The 26253-nt window shown below is 46.1% G+C and overlaps 1 pseudogene; it reads left to right on the top strand.

The window, feature by feature from the left end:
• The window catches only part of LOC139025259 (glutamate receptor-interacting protein 2-like), a 99315-nt pseudogene that overhangs the window by 14970 nt on the left and 58092 nt on the right, over positions 1-26253 (top strand).

Genomic DNA, 26253 nt, shown 5'->3' with positions numbered 1-26253 from the left:
ACACACAGCACAGAGGAGCACAGGGTCAGCTGGAGGAGCACAGAGGAGCACAGGGGTCAGCTGGAAGAGCACACAGGAGCACAGAGGAACACAGGGTCAGCTGGAGAGCACAGAGAAGCACAGGGTCAGCTGGAGGAGCACAGGGGAGCACAGGGTCAGCTGGAGGCAGCACAGAGGAGCACAGGGTCAGCTGGAGGAGTACAGAGGAGTACAGGGTCAGCAGCGAGGAGCACAGAAGGAGCACAGGGTCAGCTGGAGGAGCACAGTGTCAGCAGGAGGAGCCACAGAGGAGCACAGGGTCAGCAGGAGGGCACAGAGGAGCACGGGTCAGCAGAGGAGACAGCCGCAGGAGCACAGGGTCAGTGAGGAGAGCACGAGGAGCACAGGTAGCTGAAGAGCACAGGGTCAGCGGAGGAAGCACAGAGGAGCCACAGCGGTCAGCTGGAGGAGACACAGTTCAGCAGGAGGCAGCACAGAGGAGCCACAGGGTCAGCGGAGGAGCACAGAGGAGCAAGGGTCAAAGCAGGAGGAAACAGTCAGACGGAGCACAGGGTCAGCAGGAGGAGCAACAGAGGAGCACAGGGTCAGCTGAAGGAGTCACAGGGTCAGCAGAGGAGCACAGAGGAGCACAGGCGTCAGACGTCAAGAGTCACAGGAGTCAGCAGAGAGGACAGTCAGCAGCAGGAGCGACAGAGGGCAGCTGAAGGAGCACAGGGTCAGAGCAGGAGGAGCACAGAGGAGCCACAGGGTCAGCTGAAGGAGCACAGGGTCAGCAGGAGGAGCAACACGAGGAGCACAGGGTCAGCTGAAGGAGCACAGGGTCAGCAAAGGAGGAGCACAGAGAGCACAGGGTCAGCTTGAAGGAGCAAGGGTCAGCAGGAGGAGCGCGACAGAGAGAGCACAGGGTCAGCTGAAAGGAGCACAGGGTCAGCAGGAGAGCACAGAGGAGCACAGGGTCAGCTGAAGGAGCACAGGGTCAGCAGGAGAGGCACAGAGGAGCCACAGGGTCAGCTGAAGGAGCACAGGGTCAGCAGGAGGAGCACAGAGGAGCACAGGGTCAGCTGGAAGGAGCACAGGGTCAGCAGGAGGGAGCACAAGAGGAGCACAGGGTCAGCTGAAGGAGCACAGGGTCAGAGGAGGAGCACAGAGGAGCACAGGCGGCAGCTGAAGGAGCACAGGGTCAGCAGGAGGAGCACAGAGACACAGTCAGCGAAGGAGCACAGGTCAGCTGAAGGAGCACGAGGAGCACAGGTCAGCTTGAAGGAGCACAGAAAAAAAAAAGCAACAGGTCAGCTGAAGGGCACAAGGAGACACAGGTCAGCTGAAGGAGCACAGGGTGCAGCAGGAGGAGCCACAGGGTCAGCTGAAGGAGCACAGGGTCAGCAGGAAGCACAGGGTCAGCTGAAGAGCACAGGGTCAGCAGAGGAGCACAGTGTATTCTACAATGTAGAAAATAGTACAAATAAAGAAAAAAAGGTCTTCTAAAACTTTTGACTGCGTACTATATGCTTATAGTGCACTGCCATATAGGGGCACATATGTAGTGCACTACTGGTAGTCATTTGAGACATTTTTTCTGTGTGGGTTTGGCTGAGAGGGATATTGAAAATTAAATGATGTCTCCTGAATCTGCTCGGCTGTGCTAGCTTACTTATGCATATGTTTTTCACTCTTCCCCCTCCCTTCCTTTTCCACATGTAAAATAAGAGCGGATGAGAAACTTTCAGCCAACGCTGAAGTGAGGAGTGTGTGATGAGAGAGCAGAGAGCCGAGGGATCGAGCTGACAGAGGAAGAGGAAAGGTAGAGGTGGAAGGAGAGAGAGGAGGAGAAGAGGCGGGTAGCAAAGGAGAGAGGAGAGGAAGGGAGGAGAGTAGAAGGAGAGCGGGAGAATAAATGGCAGGAAGGGTAGGCAGAGAAAGAGAGGAGAGTAGAAGGAGAAACGAGGAGAGAGAGAAGAGAGGTAGAATGGAGAAGAGGAGAGAAGAGAGAGAGTAGAAGGATGAAGAGCAGCGAAGAGAGAGAGGTAGAAGGAGAAAGGAGTGGAGAGTAGAAGGCAGAAAGAGGACAGTAAGAGAGGAGAGGTAGAAGGAGAAAGAAATGGAAGGCTAGAAGCCGAAGAAAGATGTGGAGAGAACGAGAGGAGAGGGTAGAAGCGAGAAAGAGGAGAGAAGAGAGAGAGATAGAAGGAGAGAAATGAGAAAGAGAGAAGAGGTAGAAGAGAAAGAAGGAGAGTAGAAGGAGAGAAATGACGAAGAGAGCAGAGGTAGAAGAAAAGAAGGAGAGTAGAGGAGCAGAAATGAGAAAGAAGAGCGAGAGGTAGAAGCGAGAAAAGAGAGGAGGGTAGAAGGAGAGAAATGCAGAAAAAAGAGGAGCAGGTTAGCAGAGCAAAAGAGAGGAGAGGTGTTTTATGCTCGTGAATTGAGGAACCCAAAAGGCAAACGTAATAGTAACAGAGTCTTTATTCCAGTATTAAACTAATAATGATTCTCCTGATATAATCAATGGTTAATCCAAAACAGGAAAACTGAAATCCTCCGTCAATTGAGGAACGGACGGGGAGACGCGACCACCAGACTGCAGGTCGCCAGGAAAGCACTGGCCGTTAGCTGAACATAGACACCTGCTCACACGCCAGCATCTGAAGAGGCAAAGAACACGACAGCGGCGGAACAAGGACACAGGAACAGCAAACATCAAACAAGAATCCGACAAGGACAGAAGGGGAAAACAGAGCGGAGAAATAAGGAACTCTAATCAGAGGGCAAAATCGGGGACAGCTTGAAAGAGTAAATGAGTCGTTAGGAGAATGAGAAAACAAGGCTGGAGCAGGAACGGAACGATTAGGAGAGAGCAAGCGGAGAGAGAGAGAGGGAGGAGGAGAGAGAGAGAGAAAGAGGAAAGAACCTAATAAGACCCAGCAGAGGAAGCACAGGACAAACATGATAATCAATGAACAAAACGATGACAGTACCCCCCACTCCACCGAGCGGCCTCCCTGGCGCACCCGAAGGAGGACCCTGCGCGGCAACGAAGGAAATCATCAATCAACGAACCGGTCCAGCACGTCAACCAGGATGCGCAACCCCAACTCCTCTCCTCAGGACCGTAACCCCTCCCAATCACTAAGTACTGCTGACCACGTCCGAGAACGCATGTCCATGATCTTCCGTACCTTGTAAATAGGCAGCGCCCTCGACAAGGACGGGGGGTGGAGGAAGACGCAACGGCGGGCGCGAAGAAAAGGCTTGACCACCAGAGCACATGGAGACAGGGTGACGCACGAAGATGTCGCGGAAGAAGCAGTCGCACAGCGAACAGGTATTGCACGACCTGAGAGACACGAACGGGACCAATGACCGCGGAGTCAAACTTGCCAGAAGCGTCGTAAGGGCGAAGCGTTACGAGTGGAAAGCCACACTCTCTGACCGCGACAATACCTAGGACTCTTAATCCTCGTTTATTTGCGGCTCTCACAGTCTGCGCCCTGTAACGGAAAGTGCAGACCTGACCCTCCTCCTAGGTGCGCTCACACGTTGCCGACAAAAAGCCTGACGCGGCACGGGAACGCTGGACTCGCGAGCTGGACGAAAACAGAGGAAGGCTGGTAGCAAGACTACTCTGAAACGGGGATACCGGTAGCAGACGAAGAAGCGAGTTGTGAGCGTACTCAGCCCAGGGGAGCGCTCTGCCCAAGACGCAGGGTTTCGAAACAAAAGGCTCGTAATATGCGACCAATCGACGGATTGGCCCTTTCTGCTTGACCGTTAGGGACCTTTTTTTTTTCTTTTTTTTTTTTTCACTTTTTTTTTTTCTTTTCTTTTTTTTTTTTTTTTTTTTTCTTTTTTTTTTTTTTTTTTTTTTTTGTTTTCGGATGAAAAAACCCGGAAGAAGACTGACGGAGCACCAATCAAACGACAGAACTCCCTCCAAAAAACTGTGACGTGAAATTGCGGACCTCTGTCTGGAAACGGCGTCTAACGGGAGCCATGAATTCTTATGAACACATTCTCAATGCATGATTGTGCCGTCTCCTTAGCGGAAGGAAGCTTAGCGAGGGAATGAAATGTGCCGCCTTAGAGAAAACCTATCGCATAACCGTAAGCAATCACAGTCTTCCCCGCAGACAAGGCAGCACCACGGTAATAAAGTCTAAGGCGCATTGCGGACCATGGTCGAGAAGGAATGGGAAGCGGTCTGAGACGACGCAGAGAGAGTTACCTGCTTAGTCTGCGCGCAGTCGAACAAGCAGCACGAAACAGCGCGTGTCCCGCGTTCCTGAGTAGGCCACCAAAACCGCTGGCGAATAGAAGCAAGCCGTACCCGAACGCCGGGTTGGCCAGCTAACTTGGCAGATGCAGCCCACTGAAAGAACAGCCAGACGAGTCAGGAGACTAGAACGAACAGAAGGTTACTAGGACAAGCGCGCGGCGACGCGGTGATTGTGAGTGCTTGCTTTACCTGTCTCTCAATTCCCCAGACAGTCAACCCGACAACACGCCCTTCAGGAGAATCCCCTCGCGGGTCTGGTAGAAGCCACAGAAGAAACTAAAGAAGGACGGGATAAGGCATCAGGCTTTGGTGTTCTTATTCCCGGACGATAGGAAATCACGAATCGAAACGAGCCGAAAAACAACGCCCAACGAGCTTTGACGTGCATTAAGTCGTTTGGTCCGAAACGGATGTACTCAAGGTTCTTATTGGTCAGTCCAAACGACAAAAGGGACGTCGCCCCCCTCCAAACCACTGTCGCCATTCGCCTATGGCTAAGCGGATGCGAGCAGTTCCGCGTTACCCAAACATTCATAGTTGCGTTCCGCCGATGGCGACAGGCGATGAGAAAAGTAAAGCGCAAGATGGACCTTATCGTTCCAGATGGAAGCCGCTGAAACAGAATGGCTCCCACGCCCACCTCTGAAGCGTCAACCTTCGCACAATGAATTTTTAAGGACGTCAGGCAGTAAAACAAAGAATAGGGGCGGATGTAAAACCGCTTCTTGAGGAGATCAAAAAGCTCCCATGGGCGGAACCGGACCACTAAAGCAAGTCTTGAACAGAAGTCAGAGCTGTGAGAGGGCAGCCACTTGACCGAAATTACGAATGAAACGCCGATAGAAATTAGCGAAACGAGAAAGCCTGCAACTCGACACGTGACTTAGCGAACGGCCAATCGCTCGACAGCCTAGGACCTTAGCGCGGATCCATCTGAACTGCCTTCAGCGAAAATAACAGAACCGAAAATGTGGACAGAGGAGACATGAAAAGGCGCACTTCTGCGCCTTCACGTAGAGACAATTCTCTAAAAACGCTGGAGTACACGCTCGAACGTGCTGAACATGAATCTCGCAGTGACGGTGAAAAAATCAGGCATATCGTCAAGGTAACACGAAAACAAAAATGTTCAGCATGCTCTCTCAGTACATCATTAACTAATGCCTGAAAGACAGCTGAGACAATTAGCGAGGGACCCGAACCGCAGAACCCGGTATTCAAAATGCCCTAACGGAGTTTAAACGCCGTCTATCCACTCGTCCCCCTCTCTGATGCGTTACGCAGATGGTAAGCGTACGAAGCCGTCCAACTTAGTGAAAAACTGGCTCCCTGCAAAATCTACGAAGGCTGACGAACATAAGGGAAGCGGAAACGATTTCTTAACCGTTGATGTTCATGCAGCCCTCGATAATCCACGCCAGGGCGCAGAGACCGTCCTTCTTCTTAACAAAGAAAAATCCCGCTCGGCGCGGAGAGGAAGAGGCACCACGGTACCGTAGCCGCGTCGAGAGGAAACAGACAAGATAATCCTCGAGAGCCTTACGTTCGGGCAGCGCACAGAGAGTATAGTCTACCCCGAGGGGAGTGGTCCCCGAAGGAGATCAATACAACAATTCATACGGACGCGGTGAGGAGGAAGGAGCTGCTCTGGACCGACTGGCAGACCGCTGCGGAGCACAGGGTCAGTTGGAGGAGCACAGGGGTCAGCTGGAGGAGCACAGAGGAGCACAGGGTCAGCTGGAGGAGCACAGAGGAGCACAGGGTCAGTTGGAGGAGCACAGGGTCAGCTGGAGGAGCACAGAGGAGCACAGGGCCCCTGGAGCTACAGTACACCTAATTTCTTTATTCTTTATTTTTACTATTTTCTACATTGTAGAATAATAGTGAAGAAATCAAAATGAAGTAACACATATGGAATCATGTAGTAACCAAAAAAAGTGTTGAGCAAATTAAAAATATATTTTAGATTCTTCAAAGTAGCCACCCTTTGCCTTGATGACAGCTTTGCGCACTCTTGGCATTTTCTCAACCAGCTTCATGAGGAATGCTTTTCCAACAGTCTTGAAGGAGTTCCCACATATGCTGAGCATTTGTTGGCTGCTTTTCCTTTATTCTGCGGTCCAAACCATCTCAATTGGGTTGAGGTCGGGTGATGTGGAGGCCAGGTCATCTGATGCAGCACTCCATCACTCTCCTTCTTGGTCAAATAGCCATTACACAGGCTGGAGGTGTATTTTGGGTCATTGTCCTGTTGAAAAACAAATGATCATCCCACTAAGCTTAAACCAGATGGGATGGCGTATCGCTGCAGAATGCTGTGGTAGCCATGCTGGTTAAGTGTGCCTTGAATTCTAAATAAATCACTGACAATGTCACCAGCAAAGCACCCCCACACCATCACACCTCCTCCTCCATGCTTCACGGTGGGAACCACACATGGGGAGATCATCCGTTCACCTACTCTGCGTCTCACAAAGACATGGCAGTTGTAACCGAAAATCTCAAATTTGGACTCATCAGACCAAAGGACAGATTTCCACCGGTCTAATGTCCATTGCTCGTGTTTCTTGGCCCAAGAAAGTCTTTTCTCCTTATTGGTGTCCTTTGGTAATGATTTCTTTGCAGCAACTCGACCATGAAAGCCTCATTCACGCAGTCTCCTCTGAACAGTTGATGTTGAGATGTGTCTGTTACTTGAACTCTGTGAAGCATTTATTTGGTCTGTAATCTGAGGTGCAGTTAACTCTAATGGACTTATCCTCTGCAGCAGAGGTAACTCTGGGTCTTCCTTTTCTGTGCAGGTCCTCATGAGAGCCAGTTTCATCATTGATGGTTTTTGCAACTGCACTTGAAGAAACTACTTAAATTCTTGAAGTTTTCCGGATTGACTGACCTTCATGTCTTAAAGTAATGATGGACTGTCGTTTCTCTTTGCTTATTTGAGATGTTCTTGCCATAATATGGACTTGGTCTTTTACCAAATAGGGCTATCTTCTATATAGCACCTCTACCTTATCACAACACAACTGATTGGCTCAAACGCATTAAGAAGGAAAGAAATTCCACAAATTAACTTTTAACAAGACACACTGAAATAAATTCCAGGTGACTGCCTCATGAAGCTGGATTGAGAATCGAAGAGTGTGCAAAGCTGTCATCAAAGGCAAAGTGGTCACTTTGAAGAATCTTAAATAATTTTGATTTTGTTAACAGCTTTTTGTGTACACATGATTCATATGTGTTATTTCATAGTTTATGTCTTCCACTGTATTCTACGAATGTACGAAATAGTACAAATAAGAGAAAAAGGTATTCTAAAAACTTTCTGACTGGGTACTATATGTTATAGCTGCACGCTTATAGGGTGCATATGTAGTGCACTACTGTTCATTTGAGACATTGTTTCTGTGTGGCGTTTTGGCTGAGAGGGATATGGAATTAATGTTACTCTGAATATGTCGGCTGGTGCTGAGTACTTATGCATAGTATTTTCACTCTTCGCCACCCACATGTAATAAGAGGATTGAACATTTACAGCGACGCGCTGGAGAAGACGTAGACAGAGGATCGAGATGCAGATCAGTAGCGAGAGAAAGGAGAGGTGAAGGAGGAGAGAGAGAGACGAGGGTAAAGGGAGAGAGAGGAGGGGTAGAAAGCGAGAGAGAGGGGAGAATGCGAGGAGAGGAAGGTAGGAGAGAGGAGAGGAGAGGTAGGAGAGAGAGAGAGAGGAAGGAGAGAGAGGAAAGGGAGGAAGGTAGAGCGAAGGAGAAGAAATGGAGAGTAGGTAGAGAAGAGAAGAGTGGAGAGAAGAGAGGAAGAGGTAGAAGGAAAAGTGGAGAGAGAAGAAAAGAGGAGAGAGAGAGGAGGGTAGAAGGAGAGAAAGAGAAAGAGAGGAGAGGTTAGAAGGAGAGAAAGAGAAAGAGAGGAAGGAGGAAGGAGAAAGGAGAAAGAGAGGAGTAGAAGGAGAGAAGATGAGAAAGAGAGAGAGAGAGGAGAAGAGGAGAGAAAGAGAGGAGAGGTAAGGAGAGAAAGGAGAAAAGGAGAGAGAAAGGAGAAACAGAGAGGAGATGCAGAATGAGAGGAGGAGAGAGACAGAAGGAGAGGAGCGGTAGAAGATAGAAGGAGATCCAGAGGTGCCAGTCTGCCATAATGAAACTGGATTTATTCAGTGTACCACTTTGGCACAGGGAATGTAAATGCTACTTGGGTTTTCTCTGCCATTTGTATGATAGTCCAAGAATTTAGTTACAGAACATTGTTGGAGATGAGGTCCCTTAAATACAATGTGACAGAATGCAGAAAGTGGAAGAGAATATGCCATGCTTCTCCCTCCCTCCTTCTCCTCTCCCTCCATCTCTCCTTCCCTCTGTCCTTTGCTCACTCTCTCGCTCCCCCCCATCTCTCTCTCTTTCTCTCTCGCTCAACTACGAGACTGTTATGTAGCCTGTGACTGTCTGAGACATCATCTCTGTCTTTGGTTCAGTCTATCAGGTATGAAGGTAAGACCCAGATGCAGACAACGTCGAATTAACAATGGTTTAATAATCCAACAGGGGCAGGCAATACACAGGTCAAGGCAGGCAGGGGTCAGTAAACCAGAGGTGGGGCAATGGTACCGGATGGCAGGCAAGCTCAGGGTAGGCAGAGGTCAGTAATCCAGAGGTGGGGCAAAGGTACAGGTCGGCAGGCAGGCTCAGGGTCAGGCAGTGTGACCAGGCAGGCGGGCTCAGAGTCAGGACAGGCAAGGGTCAAAACCAGGAGGGCGAGAAAAAGAGAGACTGATAAAAGCAGGAGCTGAGACAAAACCGCTGGTTGACTTGACAAAGACAAACTGGCAACAGACAAACAGAGAACACAGGTATAAATACACAGGGGATAATAGGGAAGATGGACGACACCTGGAGGGGGGTGGAGACAATCACAAAGACAGATGAAACAGATCAGGGTGTGACACAGTCAGCGTTCCTTTGTGTCTCCTCTGTTGTCTCCTCTGTTGTCTCCTCTGTTGTCTCCTCTTTTGTCTCCTCTGTTGTCTCCTCTGTTGTCTCCTAGGGCTGTGGTCAAATGTCACAAATGGCCTGACAGTTGTATAAAAGTCGTTTTAGATAGCTTGGGTTGGATAGAAGCCATCTTCATTTACTACTTTTTCCCTTTTACAACAAGGAAGTTATGAACTCAGAAAAGGATCTACCCTGTGCATCTATCACCATATGTCTTGTATAATATCTCTGGTCAGGTCACATGGTTAGGAACAAAATCTGGATTTACTAGTTCATCTATCCTTGTTTATTGAACCAAATAACAGTGACCCCTTCTTCTTCTCTGCCCATCTCTACCGTTTCTCTTTCTCTACCTTCCTGTGTCTCCTCCTCTCCCTGTGCGTCTCTCTCTCTTCTCCCTTCCTCTCTCTCCTCTGCCTCCGTCTCTTTCTCTACCTTCCTGTGTCTCCTCCTCTTCCTGTGTCTCCTCCTCTACCTGTGTGTCTCTCTCTTCTCCCTCCCTCTCTTTCCTCTGCCTCCGTCTCTTTCTCTACCTTCCTGTGTCTCCCCCTCTACCTGTGCGTCTCTCTCTTCTCCCTTCCTCTCTCTCCTCTGCCTCCGTCTCTTTCTCTACCTTCCTGTGTCTCCCCCTCTACCTGTGCGTCTCTCTCTTCTCCATTCCTCTCTCTCCTCTGCCTCCGTCTCTATCTCTACCTGTCCCGTCCCCCGTCCCGTCCTCCTGTAGAGAGGGTAGTCTGAAGCCGGGGGATCGTCTGATGAGTCTAGACGGGGTGCCCCTCCACAGTGCCAACCACAGGGATGCCCTCGCCGTGCTCAACCAGTGTGGGCAGGAGGCCCTTTTCCAGATGGAGTATGACGTCTCTATCATGGGTAAGAGAAACCGTCTAAATATACTGTATTCTATTCTAGTCATTCTATCTCTATCATGGGTAAGAGAAACTCTTAAATATACTGTAATTCTATTCTAGATCATTTCTATCTCTATCAGAGTTCACACTCCTCCTGGAGAAATAAATAATTTAAATAATGTCAGCTTATTTTGTGTCATCCAGGCTGAAATGAACTTGATTTTTATTTGTTTATTTTCTTTAACTTCACTGAAATGTGAAACAAAGTAAAACAGTGAGTAGTAATGTTTTGGGGATCCCAGACAGTGTTTGTTTGTTCAGCTCTCAAAGGGAAGCAACTAGACACGTAATAATAAAGCCCAGTCTCTTCACTGCTTTCTTCACCTGGAACCAGCCAGTGGGAGAATACCAGACACTACCTGCCTACCTGGGCTGCAGGTCTTTGATACTTGACTGTCTATTCATTATATATGACTCAACAGACCCCAGCCACTTCAGGGACTACAAGCTTAACTTGTAGTCCCTGAAGTACCAATACCAGCCTGCACCAGGAAAATATACTGTATATGTACCAGTCAGGACCAGTATAAATATACTGTTATGTACCAGTCAGGACCAGTATAAATATACTGTATATGTACCAGTCAGGACCAGATAATATACTGTATATGTACAGCAGGACCAGTATAAATATACTGTAGATGTACCATTCAGGACCAGTATAAATATACTGTATATGTACCAGTCAGGACCAGTATAAATATACTGTATATGTACCCGTCAGGACCAGTATAAATATACTGTATATGTACCAGTCAGGACCAGTATAAATATACTGTATATGTACCAGTCAGGACCAGTATAAATATACTGTATATGTACCAGTCAGGACCAGTATAAATATACTGTAGATGTACCAGTCAGGACAGTATAAATATACTGTATATGTACCAGTCAGGACCAGTATAAATATACTGTATATGTACCAGTCAGGACCAGTATAAATATTACTGTATATGTACCAGTCAGGACCAGTATAAATATACTGTATATGTACCAGTCAGGACCAGTATAAATATACTGTATATGTACCAGTCAGGACCAGTATAAATATACTGTATATGTACCATTCAGGACCAGTATAAATATACTGTATATGTACCAGTCAGGACCAGTATAAAAATACTGTAGATGTACCATTCAGGACCAGTATAAATATACTGTATATGTACCAGTCAGGACCAGTATAAATATACTGTATATGTACCAGTCAGGACCAGTATAAATATACTGTATATGTACCAGTCAGGACCAGTATAAATATACTGTATATGTACCAGTCAGGACCAGTATAAATATACTGTATATGTACCAGTCAGGACCAGTATAAATATACTGTAGATGTACCAGTCAGGACCAGTATAAATATACTGTATATGTTACCAGTCAGGACCAGTATAAATATACTGTATATGTACCTTCAGGACCAGTATAAATATACTGTATATGTACCAGTCAGGACCAGTATAAATATACTGTAGATGTACCATTCAGGACCAGTATAAATATACTGTATATGTACCAGTCAGGACCAGTATAAATATACTGTATATGTACCAGTCAGGACCAGTATAAATATACTGTATATGTACCGTCAGGACCAGTATAAATATACTGTATATGTACCAGTCAGGACCAGTATAAATATACTGTATATGTACCAGTCAGGACCAGTATAAAATACTGTATATGTACCAGTCAGGACCAGTATAAATATACTGTAGATGTACCAGTCAGGACCAGTATAAATATACTGTATATGTTACCAGTCAGGACAGTATAAATATACTGTATATGTACCAGTCAGGACCAGTATAAATATACTGTATATGTACCAGTCAGGACCAGTATAAATATACTGTATATGTACCAGTCAGGACCAGTATAATATACTGTATATGTACCAGTCAGGACCAGTATAAATATACTGTAGATGTACCAGTCAGGACCAGTATAAATATACTGTAGTGTACCAGTCAGGACCAGTATAAATATACTGTAGATGTACCAGTCAGGACCAGTTATAATATACTGTATATGTACCATTCAGGACCAGTATAAATATACTGTAGATGTACCAGTCAGGACCAGTATAAATATACTGTATATGTACCAGTCAGGACCAGTATAAATATACTGTATATGTACCTTCAGGACCAGTATAAATATACTGTATATGTACCGTCAGGACCAGTATAAATATACTGTATATGTACCATTCAGGACCAGTATAAATATACTGTATATGTACCAGTCAGGACCAGTATAAATATACTGTAGATGTACCATTCAGGACCAGTATAAATATACTGTATATGTACCAGTCAGGACCAGTTAAATATACTGTAGATGTACCATTCAGGACCAGTATAAATATACTGTATATGTACCAGTCAGGACCAGTATAAATATACTGTATATGTACCAGTCAGGACCAGTATAAATATACTGTAGATGTACCATTCAGGACCAGTTATAAATATACTGTATATGTACCAGTCAGGACCAGTATAAATATACTGTATATGTACCAGTCAGGACCAGTATAATATACTGTATATGTACCAGTCAGGACCAGTATAAATATACTGTATATGTACCAGTCAGGACCAGTATAAATATACTGTATATGTACCAGTCAGGACCAGTATAAATATACTGTTAGATGTACCAGTCAGGACCAGTATAATATACTGTATATGTACCAGTCAGGACCAGTATAAATATACTGTATATGTACCATTCAGGACCAGTATAAATTACTGTATATGTACCATCAGGACCAGTATAAATATACTGTAGATGTACCTTCAGGACCAGTATAAATATACTGTATATGTACCAGTCAGGACCAGTATAAATATACTGTATATGTACCAGTCAGGACCAGTATAATATACTGTATATGTACCCGTCAGGACCAGTATAAATATACTGTATATGTACCAGTCAGGACCAGTATAAATATACTGTATATGTACCAGTCAGGACCAGTATAAATACTGTATATGTACCAGTCAGGACCAGTATAAATATACTGTAGATGTACCAGTCAGGACCAGTATAAATATACTGTATATGTACCAGTCAGGACCAGTATAAATATACTGTATATGTACCAGTCAGGACCAGTATAAATATACTGTATATGTACCAGTCAGGACCAGTATAAATATACTGTATATGTACCAGTCAGGACCAGTATAAATATACTTATATGTACCAGTCAGGACCAGTATAAATATACTGTAGATGTACCAGTCAGGACCAGTATAAATATACTGTAGATGTACCAGTCAGGACCAGTATAAATATACTGTAGATGTACCAGTCAGGACCAGTATAAATCTGTATATGTACCATTCAGGACCAGTATAATATACTGTAGATGTACCAGTCAGGACCAGTATAAATATACTGTATATGTACCAGTCAGGACCAGTATAAATATACTGTATATGTACCATTCAGGACCAGTATAAATATACTGTATATGTACCAGTCAGACCAGTATAAATATACTGTATATGTACCAGTCAGGACCAGTATAAATATACTTTATATGTACCAGTCAGGACCAGTATAAATATACTCTATATGTACCAGTCAGGACCAGTATAAATATACTGTATATGTACCAGTCAGGACCAGTATAAATATACTGTATATGTACCAGTCAGGACCAGCCTCTTCAGCTCAACATCTTTTTAGTTAAACTAGTCGACACTTGAACGTCTGGATCCCTGATCCAGAGGTGGTATCTGGGGTCTGTGTCCCTCACCAAGAGGTGGTATCTGGGGTCTGTGTCCCTCATCAAGAGGAGGTGTTCTGGGGTCTGTGTCCCTGATCAAGAGGAGGTGTCTGGGGTCTGTGTCCCTGATCCAGAGGTGGTATCTGGGGTCTGTGTCCCTCACCAAGAGGTGGTATCTGGGGTCTGTGTCCCTCACCAAGAGTGGTATCTGGGGTCTGTGTCCCTCATCCAGAGGAGGGATCTGGGGTCTGTGTCCCTCATCCAGAGGAGGGATCTGGGGTCTGTGTCCCTCATCCAGAGGAGATATCTGGGGTCTGTATCCCTCATCCAGAGGAGATATCTGGGGTCTGTGTCCCTTGATCCAGAGGAGGGATCTGGGGTCTGTGTCCCTCATCCAGAGGAGGGATCTGGGGTCTGTGTCTCTCATCCAGAGGAGGGATCTTGGTTCTGTTTCCCTCATCCAGAGGAGGGATCTGGGGGTCTGTGTCTCTCATCCAGAGGAGGGATCTGGGGTCTGTGTCTCTCATCCAGAGGTGGTATCTGGGGTCTGTTTCCCTCCTGGAGAAACACTGTGTTGGTTCTTCTCAGACAGGAAGTTAAGTGGTGCTCCTGCTGCTCTCCGCGAGACAGACTGTCTCTGGCCTCGTTTCCTTTTCATTCTGAATCTCAAACAGCAGGTTTTCTGTCTGGCTGAGTGGCAGGTCTGGCGACCTTTGACCTCCTCCCTGTATTGAAGGTGAAGTGGTTACCCAGTGTTGCCGGACTCTTTTCCAGCCCAAAAAGAGCAACTTGGCCCTCCAGCCCGCCCTAGCAAGCCTAGACCACTGGAACAGGGAAAACTACAGCCCCCAGTCTCCCTCTACACAGGGTTCTCTGGCATGGTATAGTGCTGTACTGTGGCTGRGTCCAAGGCAGCCACGGCAGACTAGCTCTGTTACAAAAAGTTTGCGTGCTCTCTTCATATATCAAACCTGCAGAACACTAGCCCCTCTATCGATTAAATGGTTGATACACTTAGCTAGCTGCAGATTTACATTTAAGTCAGTTAGTAGACGCTCTTATCCAGAGCAATTAGGGTTAAGAGCCTTGCTCAAGGGCACATCGGCAGATTGGTCACCTAGTCGGCTCAGGGATTCGAACCAGTACCATTTTGGTTACTGGCCCAACACTAGGTTACCTGCCGCCCCAGATCTCTATGGCTTAGGAAGGAGACAAGGGATACAGCAGCTGTTGTCTCGTTCACCTCCAAACCCCATCCAATATTATAACTATCAACTACCACAGTATTGTGTACAAAAGCGTTATTCAATAGCTGTATTGTCCTGGCCACAATACTGCTGTTTTCCATCCTTCCTCGCCAATCAGGGATCCGACCTGGGACACCAGACGAGTGGACTGAACTCTCTGGTCATTGAATGACAGTAATTGACCAATTATGGTAAATAAGGTAAAAAAATAAAATCACTTCAGTCCTCAAAGGCTGGAACTGAACTGCCCTGGACAATAATGACAGCTAATTGTCCCATGTTCCTGCTGTTAACCTCACATTGTAATACATTTCTGGGAGGTGGACTCTGAATGCCATATCGTAGTCATCATAGAGTAGCAGGAATTAAAACGTTTAAACCCTGTACTGTGGAACAGTTGTTTTTGTGTCTAACTTATCCATAGGAGATGCTAGAGCAGTGCATGAGTATTGTGAGAATTATTCTGCCAAAACTTTTTATAACCTGCAACCAGTATTCTATCAAACTTCATCTGTGCCTTTCAGATACTGTGACGAATGTGTCTGGTCCCCTATTGGTGGAGATCGCCAAGTCACCAGGGGCGGCTCTGGGTATCACCTTGACAACCACCACCCACAGGAACAAACAGGTCATCGTCATCGACAAGATCAAAGCAGCTAGTGTGGTGGACAGGTGAGCTGACAGACCCAACAGCTAGTATGTGGAGCATGGTGAGCTGACAAACCCACAGGCTAGTGTGGTGGACAGGTGAGCTGACAGACCCACAGCTAGTGTTGGTGGACAGGTGAGCTGACAGACCACAGCTAGTATGTGGACAGTGAGCTGACAGACCCACAGCTAGTGTGGTGGACAGGTGAGCTGACAGACCCACAGCTAGTAAGTGGTGGACAGGTGAGCTGACAGACCCACAGCTAGTGTGGTGGACAGGTGAGCTGACAGACCCACAGCTAGTGTGGTGGACAGGTGAGCTGACAGCACAGCTAGTGTGTGGTGGACAGGTGGCTGACAGACCACAGCAGTGTTGGACAGGTGAGCTGACAGACCCACAGCTAGTGTGGTGGACAGGTGAGCTGACAGACCCACAGCTAGTGTGGTGACAGGTGAGCTGACAGACCCACAGCTAGTGGTGGTGGACAGGTGAACTGACAGACCACAGCTAGTGTGGTGGACAGGTGAGCTGAACTGGTAGATCAGCTCTACCTATCAGCGTCATTCAACAAGGTACTGGTATACAGTTCAGCAAAGCAGTGAGCAGCAGTGATTTAGAGGGTAACCAATGTTGCTGCTATACCAGATGAATCTGGTTTGAGATACTCAGGAGAGCACATTAGAATACAAATACTTCTCTCTCTCTTGTCTGTCTTGTCTGTCTGTCTGTTGTCTGTCTGTCTGTCTGTCTGTCTGTCTGTCTGTCTGTCTGTCTGTCTGTCGTCGTCTGTCTGTCCTGTCTGTCTGTCTGTCTGTCTGTGTCTGTGTCTGTCTCTGCTCTCTCGTCGCTCTCTCGCTCTCTCGCTTCTTCGCTCTTCGCTCTCTCTCGCTCTCTCGCTCTCTCTCGGCTCTCTCGCTCTCTCGTCTGCTCTCGTCTCGTCTCTCTCTCTCTCTCTCTCTAGGTGTGGAGCTCTCCATATAGGGGACCAATCCTGTCCATCGATGGGACCAGCACAGAGCACTGTTCAGTCCTAGAGGCCACACAGCTGCTAGCCAGCACCTCAGACCAGGCCAAGCTAGAGATCCTCTCTGCCCACCACAGCAGACTGCCTAACAAACCACAGGACATGGTGAGTATGGGAGAGATAACCACACACACACACACACACACACACACACACACACACACACACACACACACACACACACACACACACACACACACACACACACACACACACACACACACACACACACACACACCACACACACACACACACAACACACAGCAGGGACAGGCCTGTGATGTCGCTTGCCTTTAGTTTGTTTTAATTAGCTGTACTGAGCTTAATGTTTCCCCATGAGTAATGGCACTGAGACCTGCTTGCACACACACACAAACACACACACACACACACTCACGCGGGGACAGGCCTGTGATTTCGTTTGCCGCCAGTTGTTTTAATTAGCTGTACAGAGCTTAATGTTTCCCATGAGTATAACACTGAGAACCAGATTTATTCAGAGATGCACACATGCCAAAATGCCAGAAATCTCAGTCAGAGTAGAGCCCTGCATAGTGTGATACAAGCACAAAGCTTTTTCACACAACGTGACATGTCATGTATCAATCCTGCAGTGGATTCTAACTATCTAGAGAGCCACAGCACAGCAAACCAGAGCACATCAGACTAGAGCAGGACAGACTACAGCACATCAGACTAGAGCAGGACAGACTAGAGCAGGAAGACTAGAGCAGGACAGATTAGAGCAGGACAGACTAGACCACATCAGACTAGAGCAGGACAGACTAGAGCAGGACAGACTAGAGCAGACAGACTAGAGCAGGACAGACTAGAGCAATCAGACTAGAGCAACAGACTAGAGCAGGACAGACTAGAGCAGGACAGACTGAGCAGAGGCGACTAGAGCAGGACAGACTAAGAGCAGGACAGGACTAGAGCAGGACAGACTAGACACAGGCAGACTAGAGCAGACAGACTAGAGCAGGACAGACTAGAGCAGCATCAGACTAGAGCAGGACAGACTAGAGCAGGAAGACTAGAGCAGGCAGACTAGAGCAGGACAGACTAGAAGCAGACAGACTAGAGCAGGACAGACTAGAACAGAGGACAGACTAGAGCAGGAATCAGACTAGAGCAGGGACCAGACTAGAGCAGGACAGACTAGAGCAACAGACAGAGCAGGACAGACTAGACACGACAGAAGCTAGAGCAGGACAGACTAGAGCAGGACAGACTAGAGCAGGACAGACTAGAGCAAATCAGGAACTAGAGCACGACTAGACTAGAGCAGGACAGACTGAGAGCAAATCAGACAGAGCAAATCAGACTGAGAGAGGACAGACTAGAGCAGGAAGACAGAGCAGGAGACTAAGCACAGCAGACAGACACAGCAAACTAGAGCTGACAGACTAGGAGGACAGACTAGAGCAAATCAGACTAGACGCAAATCAGACTAGAGCAGGACAGACTAGAGCAGGACGACTAGAGCAGGACAGACTAGAGCACCAGACTAGAGCACAGCAAACTAGAGTGACAGACTAGAGCAGGACAGACTAGAGCAAATAGACTAGAGCAAATCAGACTAGAGCACATCAGACTAGAGCACAGATTAGAGCAGGACAGACTAGAGCAGGACAGACTAAGAGCAGACAGAGCAGAGCTAGACAGACTAGAGCAGGACAGATAGAGCAGGAGCAGGAGCAGAAGAGCGATGTCAGGACAGACTAGAGCAGGGCAGACTAGAGCAGGGCAGACTAGGGCAGAGCAGACTAGAGCAGATTAGAGCAGGGCAGACTAGAGCAGAGCAGACTAGAGCAATTAGAGCAGGGCAGACTAGAGCAGGGCAGGATTGAGCAGTCAAGATCAGGGCAGACTGAGCAGATTAGAGCAGGGCAGACTAGAGCAGATTAGAGCAGGGCAGACTAGAGCAGGGCAGACTAGAGCAGATTAGAGCAGGGCAGACTAGAGCAGGGCAGGATTGAGCAGACAAGATCATGGCAGACTAGAGACAGATTAGAGCAGGGCAGACTAGAGCAGATAAGATCAGGGCAGACTAGAGCAGGCAAGAGCAGACTAGATCAGGGCAGACTAGAGCAGGCAGACGAGCAGCAAGATCAGGCAGACAGAGCAGACTAGAGCAGGGCAGACTAGCGCAGTAGAGCAGGCAGACTAGAGCAGGGCAGCTAGGCAAGAATTAGAGCAGGGCAGACTAGAGCAGGGCAGGATTGAGCAGACAAGATCATGGCAGACTAGAGCAGATTAGAGCAGGGCAGACTAGAGCAGATTAGATCAGGGCAGACTAGAGCAGGCAAGAGCAGACTAGATCAGGGCAGACTAGAGCAGGCAAGAGCAGACTAGATCAGGGCAGACTAGAGCAGGCTAGAGCATGGCAGACTAGAGCAGACTAGAGCAGAGCATTGCAGGGTGGATCAGAGTAGAGCAGTGCAGAACACAACAGACTAGAGCAAGGCAGCCTAGATTAGGGCACAGTAGAGCAGGGCCGAGCAGAGCAGAGCAAACTAGAGCAGGGCAGAGTAGAACAGAACAACGCTCCCAGCCCTCAATGTGTGGGAGAATAGGAGGTCTCTGATACACCCAGACAGGCAGTATTTTACAGGATCTGATTCATGCCTTCTATTTGGGTCATCTTATGCAAAAGGCTGCACTAGGCATGCAGACATGCACAATCAGCTGATGTTAGGGCAGTGAAAGCTGGAGATTGTATTTATTGTCACTGGCTATGCACCGAGGGTTTATGACTGGCTCAATTCAGTAGTGTGGTTAAACCATAGAGATACAGTATATAGTAAACTCTAGACACTGTACTTCAAATATTATGTGTTATTTCAGTTCCCTTCTATTCAATTCCATTCTATGCAGTTCCCTTCTATTCAGTTCCCTTCTATTCAGTTCCCTTTTATTCAGTTCGCTTCTATTCAGTTCCCTTCTATTCAGTTCCCTTCTATTCAGTTCCCTTCTATTCAGTTCCATTGCATTCTATTCAGTTCCCTTCTATTCAGTTCCCTTCTATTCACTTCCCTTTTATTCAGTTCCCATCTATTCAGTTCCCTTCTATTCACTTCCCTTCTTTTCAGTTCCCTTCTATTCAGTTCCCTTCTATTCAGTTCCCTTCTATTCAGTTCCCTTCCATTCTGTTCAGTTCCCTTCTATTCAGTTCCCTTCTATTCACTTCCCTTTTATTCAGTTCCCATCTATTCAGTTCCCTTCTATTCACTTCCCTTCTTTTCAGTTCCCTTCTATTCAGTTCCCTTCTATTCAGTTCCATTGCATTCTATTCAGTTCCCTTCTATTCAGTTCCCTTTTATTCAGTTCCCTTCTATTCAGTTCCCTTCTATTCAGTTCCCTTCTATTCAGTTTCCTTCTCTTCAGTTCCCTTCCTTTCTCTTCAGTTCCCTTCTATTCAGTTCCCTTCTATTCACTTCCCTTTTATTCAGTTCCCATCTATTCAGTTCCCTTCTATTCACTTCCCTTCTTTTCAGTTCCCTTCTATTCAGTTCCCTTCTATTCAGTTCCATTGCATTCTATTCAGTTCCCTTCTATTCACTTCCCTTTTATTCAGTTCCCTTTTATTCAGTTCCCTTGTATCCAGTTCCATCTTAAACATTATTTACGGATAAAGTAAGATCAGGTCACGTTGCTATTCTTTACTATACACTGTACGTACTGTTGCAGTTCTTCCAGAATTTAACAGCTTCAAAAAGGTTTTCCTACTATATCACGGTTCTTGGCAGGGACTTGTGTTGGTGTGTATACTATGTTATGTTACTGTGAGGATTATATCAAATCTTTGCATGGGTTGGTACACGCTACATGCTACACGCTAAATGCTACATGTTCCAGGGAGAACACAAGGCCTGTACTACAGTTTTTTGTTTCCCTTGCAGCCTTTGTATTAAAATAAATAAATAATCTATTAAAAAAAAAATACTTTTACCCCTTTTTCTCCCCAATTTCTTGGTATCCAATTGGTAGTTACAGTCTTGTCTAATCGCTGCTACTCCCATACGGACTCGGGAGAGGCGAAGGTCGAGAGCCATGTGTCCTCCGAAATACGACCCAACAAAGCTGCACTGCTTCTTGACACAATGCCCGCTTAACCCGGAAGCCAGCCACACCAATGTGTCGGAGGAACACCGTGCACCTGGCGACCGTGTCAGCGTGCATTGCGCCCGGCCTGCCACAGGAGTTACTAGAGCGCGATGGGACAAGGACATCCCTCCTCTTGCCAAACCCTCCCCTTGTGAAGATGGCGCCGAAGGAAGCAGCATCGCGACTAGCTCTTAGAAAACTTTTCAGTATTTCGTTTTTTTATGTACTATTTTTTTTTACATTATTAGCTCAAGAAATGTTTTGTGTCATTACATACATCCGGGAAGAACTATTGGATATTAGAGCGGCGGTAACTCACAGAACTACCAGCATTATGACCAGRAATATGACTTCYATGGAGCAAATCCTTTGTTCAGTCTCCCCAAAACAATTGAACTTATTCCAGAGCCCGACCCAAAACATCGCTGGCAGAGGAGAGGCACTCGAGGCAGCCTGCTGGTTCGACTTAGGAGGCGCGCACACCACCCACCGCTTCCGAATATATTACTTGCTAATGTTCAGTCTTTGGATAACAAAGTTGATGAGCTTAGAGCAAGGAATTCTTTCCAGAGAGACATCGGAATAAATGTCTCTCCGGGAAGCAGAAGGGCGGGGGGGGGTGGGGGTGTTTCATGATTAACGACTCATGGTGTAACTCTAGGAACATACAGGAACTCAATTAATTTTGTTCACCCGACCTAGAATACCTCACAATTAAATGCCGACCATATTATCTCCCAAGAGAATTCTCCTCCGTCATCGCCACGGCCGTTTACATCCCACCTCAAGCCGAAACCTTAACGGCCCTCAAAGAACTTCACTGGACTTTATGCAAACTGGAAACCACATATCCTGAGGCTGCATTTATTGTAGCTGGGGATTTTAACAAAGCAAATCTGAGGATAGGTAGCCGAAATTCTATCAGCATGTTGACTGTCCTACTCGCCCTACTAAGACACTCGAACATTGCTATTCAAACGGGATACTTACAAGGCCCTCCCCTGCACTCCTTTAGGCAAATCTGACCACGACTCCATCTTACTCCTCCCGTCCTATTGGCAGAAACTCAAACAGGAAGTGCCCGTGCTTTGTACTATTCAATGCTGGTCTGACCAATCGGAATCCATGCTTCAGGATTGTTGATCACGTGGACTGGGATATGTTTCGGGTAGCGTGCAAAAAAATAATCTAGACTCATACACGGATACGGTGACTGAGTTCATAAAGAAGTGTATAGGAGATGTTGTACCCACTGTGACTATTAAAACCTACCCTAACCAGAAACTGTGGATAGATGGTAGCATTCGTGCGGAACTGAAAGTGCGAACCACCGCATTTAACCATGGCAAGGTGACTGGTGACATGGCTGAATATAAACAGTGTTGTTATTCACTCCCCAAGGCAATCAAACAAGCTAAACATCAATATAGAGATACAGTGGAGTCGCAATTCAGCATCTCAGACAGAAGACAAGCAGTTGCAGTCGGAAAGTTTACATACACCTTAGCCAAATACATTTAAACTCAGTTTTTCACAATTCCTGACATTTAATCCTGGTAAAAATTCCCTGTTTTAGGTCAGTTAGGATCACCACTTTATTTTAAGAATGTGAAATGTCAGAATAATAGTAGAGAGAATCATTCATTTCAGCTTTTATTTCTTTCATCACATTCCCAGTGGTTCAGAAGTTTACATACACTCAATTAGTATTTGGTAGCATTGCCTTTAAATTGTTTAACTTGGGTCAAACATTTCAGGTAGCCTTCCACAAGCTATCCACAAATACAGTTGGGTGAATTTTGGCCCATTCTTCCTGACAGAGCTGGTGTAACTGAGTCAGGTTTGTAGGCCTCCTTGCTCGCACACGCTTTTTCAGTTCTGCCCACAATTTTCTAAGGGATTGAGGTCAGGCTTTGTGATGGCCACTCCAATACCTTGACTTTGTTGTCCTTAGCCATTTTGCCACAACTTTGGAAGTATGCTTGGGGTCATTGTCCATTTGGAAGACCAATTTGCGAACAAGCTTTAACTTCCTGACTGATGTCTTGAGATGTTGCTTCAATATATCCACATAATTTTCCGTCCTCATGAAGCCATCTATTTTGTATAGTGCACCACTCCCTCTTGCAGCAAAGCACCCCACAACATGATGCTGCCACCCCCGTGCTTCACGGTTGGGATGGTGTTTCTTCGGCATGCAACCTTCCCTTTTTCCTTCAAACATAACGATGGTCATTTATGGCCAAACACTTCTATTTTTGTTCATTAGACCAGAGGACATTTCTCCAAAAAGTACGATATTTTTCCCCATGTGCAGTTGCAAACCTTAGTCTGGCTTTTTTTATGCCGGTTTGGAGCAGTGGCTTCTCCTTGCTGAGTGGCCTTTCAAGTTTTTGTCGATATAGGACTTGTTTTACTGTGGATATAGATACTTTTGTACCTGTTTCCTCCAGCATCTTCAAAGGTCCTTTGATGTTGTTCTGGGCTGATTTGCACTTTTGCACCAAAGTACATTAATCTCTAGGAAACAGACGCGTCTCCTTCCTGAGCGGTATGGCGGCTGGCATGGCCCATGGTGCTTATACTTGCATACTATTGTTTGTACAGATGAATGAGGTACCTTCAGGCGTTTGGAAATTGCTCCCAAGGATGAACCAGACTTGTGGAAGTCTACAACTTTTTTTCTGATGTCTTGCTGATTTCTTTTGATTTTCCAATGATGTCAAGCAAAGAGGCACTGAGTTTGAAAGTAGGCCTTGAAATACATCCACAGGTACACCTACATTGACTCAAATGATGCTAAATTAGCCTATCAGAAGCTTCTAAAGTCATGACATCATTTTCTGGAATTCTCCAAGCTGTTTAAAGGCACAGTCAACTTAGTGTATATCTGTATACGTGTACAGAGCTTTCAGAACGTATTCACACCCCATGACTTTTCCCACATTTTGTTGTGTTAAATCAATCAACTGTAATTAGCACATGTAGGACAGTATGCAAAGTGTGTGTGCATGGACTTTGCAGATGTATTCTCATATGTGCAGCACATAGTATTTGTTTTACAGTTCTTCTTTGGTGGGCAGAATTGGCAGCTCCTCCTCTTGCCTGCCCAGCTGCAGCCTCAGGTGGATCAGGACAAGATTTAGCCCCCTGAACAGCTTTCCACAAGCGCTGCAGAGGCTGCTGTGCAGGGGAGGCATTCCCTTCTTTGAATGTGTGCGGTTACAAGTGCCTTTCCCAGCTGGTCCAGGAACACCCTCCTCTTGTTCCGATTATCAGGCATCCAGGTAGGGTTGATCTTGTTCCATATCACGAAGGCATTGTATGAGGACACATCAATGATGTTTATGGAAGATGACCAGGGGCCAGCGGGCAGTCATCCTCCTGCAGCTGTAAGTTCCAATCACCTTGTCCAGGTTGTCCACGCCTCCTTTGTTGTGGTTGTAGTCCAGGATGATGGCTGGCTTTCTGTCCTCACAATCACGGATCTCAGCCATTTTGTCCTGTGTGCTCAAGAAGACCACATTCTTGTTCCTCTTTGGGAGGTATGAAACTAGAGTGGTGGTGGGGTTGAAGGCAAACTTTGATGAGAAGGCCTCTCTCCCCCTTGTTGCGAGGAATGCAGGGGGGACCTCAGGCTTGTTCTTTCTAACTGTGCCAACCATGGTGATCTTCCTCTTCAGGAACTGCTGGCTGAGTTCAATCAGTAGGACGTGCTACTGTCTTTGTGGTGTGTAAATTATTTTAAAATTTCTGGGTCAAAAATAACTCTAAGACAATCTTTGTACCCTGGTGGTGTACAGCTTCATGGAAATATGAACAAAAGCGATGTTTCCCTTTGTCTAATGTTGGGGTCGCTCTAGGAAAAGTCATCAAATTTCMAATTGAAATAATATCATTTAGGGGTTTTTCTCTGCTGTTAAACATAGTRGTGGGTCATTTTTAACCCKTAAGAGACAAGGGTTAATGGCTGTGATAGKAAAAACTGAGGATGGATCAACAACATTGTAGTTACTCCACAATACTAACCTAAATGACAGAGTGAAAAGAAGGAMGCCTGTACAGAATACAACTATATTACAACACATGCATTCTGTTTGCAACAAGGCACGATAGTAAAACTGCAAAACATAAATCAACTTGATGTTCTGAATACAAAGTGTTTGGGCCAAATCCAACACAACACTGAGCACCACTCTTCATATTTTCAAGCATGGTGGTGRCTGCATCATGTTATGGAATGCTTGTCATCGGCAAAGACTAGGGTGTTTTTTGGGGGGATTAAGATAAATGGAATAGAGCTAAGCGCAGGCAAAATCCTAGAGGAGAACCTGGTTCAGTCTGCTTTCCAACAGACACCGGGAGACAAATTCACCTTTCAGCAGGACAATAACCTAAAACACAAGGCCAAATATACACTGGAGTTGCTTACCAAGACGACATTGAATATTCCTGAGTTGCCTAGTTACAGTTTTGACTTAAACCGTCTTGAAAATCTATTGCAAGACCTGAAAATGACTGTTTAACAATAATTAACAGCCAACTTGACAGAGCATGAAGAATTTTTTAAATATTGATGTGCAAATATAGTACAATCTAGGTGTACAAACCTCTTAGAGACTTACCCGGAAAGAGTCACAGCTGTAATCGCTGCCAAAGGTGATTCTAACATGTATTGACTCAGGGGTGTGAATACTTATATATATATATTAGATATTTCTGTATGTCATTTTCTATAAATGTGCTAAAATGTAAAAAAATATATATGTTTTTACTTTGTCATTATGGGGTATTGTGTGTAGATGTGTGTAGATGTGTGAGAGAAAAAAAATGATTTAGTCCATTTTGAATTCAGGCTGTAACACAACAAAATGTGGACTAAGTCAAGGGGTATGAATACTTTCTGAAGGCWCTGWCGGTGTGTTTWTCCYAGAGAMTCGTGCGGTASCAGATGAATTWCCCTGAGCTGCAGAACAGAACAGAGCACCAGGATTAGCATTCTCTGGTTTGAGTTCTGTTTTCTCATTGGTTTTCATGGAGTTTAAAAAACCTTGTGGCTGAATATCTGGAATACTGTAGCAGCCCCTGGCATGGTGGCTGTCATTGTATTATAAGAGGGGAGAATGCACTGGGTGTGTGTGTGTGTAGTCTGTGTGTGTAGTGTGTGTGTCTGTGTGTGTGTTCCCAGAGACTCGTGTAGTGTGTGTGTAGTGTGTGTGTGTTTGTGTAGTGTGTAGTGTGTCCGTGCAGTGTGTCCGTGCGTCCGTGTGTGTGTGTAGTCTGTGTGTGTGTGT

Source organism: Salvelinus sp. IW2-2015, unplaced genomic scaffold (assembly GCF_002910315.2).
Source record: "Salvelinus sp. IW2-2015 unplaced genomic scaffold, ASM291031v2 Un_scaffold2433, whole genome shotgun sequence".
In the NCBI taxonomy this organism is placed as follows: domain Eukaryota; kingdom Metazoa; phylum Chordata; class Actinopteri; order Salmoniformes; family Salmonidae; genus Salvelinus; species Salvelinus sp. IW2-2015.
The sequence above is the reverse complement of the archived record's forward strand: the minus strand, read 5'-3'. Positions and strand labels throughout refer to the sequence as shown.